The 3,849-nt window shown below is 36.8% G+C and overlaps 1 pseudogene; it reads right to left on the reverse strand.

Annotated features, from left to right (window-relative positions):
* Positions 1-946: 946 nt before the first annotated feature.
* Positions 947-2,397, reverse strand: LOC143609277 (UDP-glycosyltransferase 43 pseudogene; annotated as a pseudogene).
* Between the last annotated feature and the right edge of the window lie 1,452 nt (positions 2,398-3,849).

The raw sequence follows: 3,849 nt of genomic DNA on the forward strand, positions 1-3,849 counted from the left end.
TTTTTTTTTTATCGGAAGTTGGTCTAGCTATACATTTAAAATTGTCTTAATACTTCATTAATATGATTTGTCGTAAAATCGTCGGCAATAAAATCAAATTAATTGTTATTAGTACTTAAATATTTATGATTAATATATAAACAAAGATATTAATAAAATTATGTTTTGTGACTAGTTTCTCGCTAAATGATTGGAATATCTAAAAATCTTATCCTCGGTAATTTGTCGCAAATCAGCGACAAACCACAATTGTCGATATTTTGTGGGAAATTACTCGGAAAAGTTTATCCTAGGAGGTTTTTTCCAACAAATGCCTTTCCTCGGTATTTTATCGCTAATCAACGTTTTCGACAATTTACCTATGAATATTTTTGTCGGAAAAGGTCCAGTTTTTTAGTAGTACGTATAATTCCAATTAATTTTCTTATTTAAACATTAAAACAAAACAATGTACTAACTATTAACAAATAATGTACAATTGTAATGTATACGCCTTAAGGTTAACTTATCTTATCATTTTAAATAGTTTGGACCACCTTTAATTGAACCATCACCACTCACGATGTTACAACCTAGAGCTTAAACACCAGCAACTGCACGTCTTCACCGCAAGCGATAGCCCGATGTCCATGAGGTACCAATTGTTCAAATCAGCTTAATGTGAGATGAGTACAATATATGGCCTAAACTAGAGCATATACAAACGTTTGGGGTTCTAAAAGTAGGTCTTTTTGGCCCTATGCTTTGGACTAGCATTTAAGCTTGATGTAAAAAATCTAACATGTGTCAATATGCATAAGAAAACATCCATCCTAGTGATTATCGATCCAAAGCAACATGCTCTAATAGGTATCGGTTTTCATATCTACCAAACTATTGCACGCAACGAACGATCATCGCGTTTATGTAATAATAACATAAACTATTACAAAAACGAACCTAGTCTTTATTCTTCGGATACAAGAACATCAATCAAACTCTCCAAAGCTTGAAAAGAAGATCCATTTTCCATCAAGGCCCTTTTACTCTTTTCACTCATTTCTTTAACCTTTTTCCTCAACTCTCCATCACCACCGTCCATCAATTCCCTCACACATCTCTCCACCTCATCCGCCAACACCAGATCACTACCCTTAATTTTAATCTCCACACCCAATCCAAGCTCGTTCACCATCTCAAATGCATTAATATGTTGCTCTCCATATAAAGGCCACGTGGCAATCGGTACACCGTACGATATACTCTCCAATATTGAGTTCCACCCACAATGTGACACGAACCCACCTATCGCCTTGTGTGCCAGCACACTCACCTGAGACACCCACCCGCACACAAACTGTCTATCTGCCGTCCGATTAACAAACCCATCCGAAAACAAGTCATCTTCAAGCTTCTCATAGTCGTTAGGAAGCTCTAGACTTGTCTTAGCCGGTTCACGTAAAGACCACAAAAACCGGTACCCGGTTCCCTCCAAACCTGTTGCTATTTCTCTCACCTGGTCCCGGTTCAAACTCCCCATACTCCCAAAACATAAAAACACAACCGAACAATCAGGCTGCTGGTTTAGCCACTGGATCGCCTTCTCATGCATGGAACGGTTAGAGTGCCACTTAGCCGGTCCAGCATGATCAATAACCGGTCCAACAGGGTAAACCGGCTGCAAAAGTAAATGATTATATTTAGAACACAAAGAGTCAAGCGCGTAGGGTTCAAGCTCCTTGAACGTATTTACGACTATACCTTTGGTCTCTTTATACCGAGCTGCGTGATTTATGAAACACGAGTATCCAAGTTCGTGTTTGTTGATGCAAAATAATGGAAGCGCGGTTGATGGAACCGGGTTTGTGAAACTGGGTATGATTGACTCGGTTGACTCTTCGACCGGCTCGGTTGTGAGGTGGAGTTCAAAGCCTAGATAAGCGGCAGGAGACGCGAAGTAGAGGTAACAAGGAATTGTTAGATCATTAGCCACCTCAATCATTGAAGTGCAAAACATGTCAACGAATAACCCGACAAGTGGAGCCTGTTGAGTTAAGGTTTTGAGGGTTTGTTGGACTATGGGTTTATGGTTTTGTATGTATAATGAAATGAACTCGATGAGTGAGTCGTATTGGTTTGGTTCGGGTGTATCGGCCGCAGGGAGGTGGATGAAGCGGATGTTTTCGGTTGATGTGTGAGATTGGATGTAGTCGTGGACTAGTGGCCACTGAGGCATGGAGATGGTGAGTATTGTGACGGAGATGCGGCGGAGATGGTGGTTGGTTAAGTGGGTTGCGAACTCGACTGCGGGAAGAAGGTTGCCCATGGTGGGGGTGGCGATTATTGCTACCTCTGCTCATTTCATGGCTTGTGGTGTTTGAAGGCTCAAACAAGGGATGATGGGTTAAGTTTGTTTATTTGTTTGTTTGTTTTAGATAAGATTTAATCTCCTCGTGACATGCTAGCTTCGGATATATTATTCTTTATGGTTCCATCATTGATACATTGGCCGGCAAATCCCCTATGTCGTTTACTGGATCGTATGCTGACTTCTAATAAAAGATTAAACAATTGAAGATTATATATCTTGTTATGTTTGAAGGCAAATGTGTAATAAAATATGCCACTAGGACCTTTTAAAAAGAAAAAAAATTATATTCATAGAGCTTTGGGTTTGAAGTATCCACATGAGGTAATAAGGGATGTTTTTTTTTTTTTGACATTTTCAAGCTCGGCGCGTCAAGATTTCTGTAATATAGAAGAATCTATGAATTTTTTGACCGAGCCGTTACTTGGAATAAAGATCAACAAGTAGACCATCTAACATTTTGTCTGAATGGATGGATAGGAAACATGCCTATGTGAATCTAAGAGGGGGTTCCCCTCTTGGGGGCTTGGGGAGCTGTGGATTCACTTACTGTGGGTCAAGCTACATTAAAGGTTGCTTCATGCAACCAAGCACGAGAAAACGTGACTTGACAACTAACATGTATTCAACAATTTTCATTTGATATATTTCGTTTCCTTACGCTTCAAGTTGCGGAGGCACGAAGCTTGACTAGTCGAGTTCATACTTCAATTATTTTTTTTTCAAGTTTACTTAAACATATCTTTTCGAGATCATTAAATTAAGTCTAATATATATATATATATATATATAAAATATTGTGTTTTAATTTATTTATTATTAATAGTTAAGTAATTCTTATAAAATAACTAAACATGATTCGTTAAAGATCAGTTGATGTAACTAAATACAAAACATTTAACAAATACAATTAAACAAGTGCTCAGTTGCTATCTAAACAGAAGAAATTGCAACAAAATACGAAAGCCGCCATTAAATAATAGTCACATTGATATATATCAACGTTATTCACTAAGATAGCCGGTGTCCAAACTAGGATCATTTTATTTCGGGTCCATTTTTCTCTGATACTCAGAGGTCCCTTAAACCTTAGTTAATCTACATTTGAATTTTCTTTATATTAACTAGGGTATAGACCCGCGTGACACGCGGGTGGAATAACATGTCACTACACATAATCAATTTAAACATATGTTTAAGTTAACATAATACTTGTTCATAATTTGTTACCAAACTGTTATAAATTTACATTGTCTGTATATTCAAACTTCAAAATTACAATAACTTAATTTAAACCGAACCACTAAAAGACATTAACAAAATAACGAACCATGTTCTTTGATATTAAAACATCATCAAAGTCTTCAAAAATTATACCAACACAAACTCCTATTTCCTAAACACCTGGAAATTTTTAAAAACAACACAAGATTTAATTAAAATAAACTTAACATAACAACATGTTTAATAATTACTAACATCTAAGCATTACTAAGTTGTTA

Source organism: Bidens hawaiensis, unplaced genomic scaffold (assembly GCF_021521415.1).
Source record: "Bidens hawaiensis isolate Kalapana, Puna unplaced genomic scaffold, B.hawaiensis_p1.1 tig00419520_1, whole genome shotgun sequence".
In the NCBI taxonomy this organism is placed as follows: domain Eukaryota; kingdom Viridiplantae; phylum Streptophyta; class Magnoliopsida; order Asterales; family Asteraceae; genus Bidens; species Bidens hawaiensis.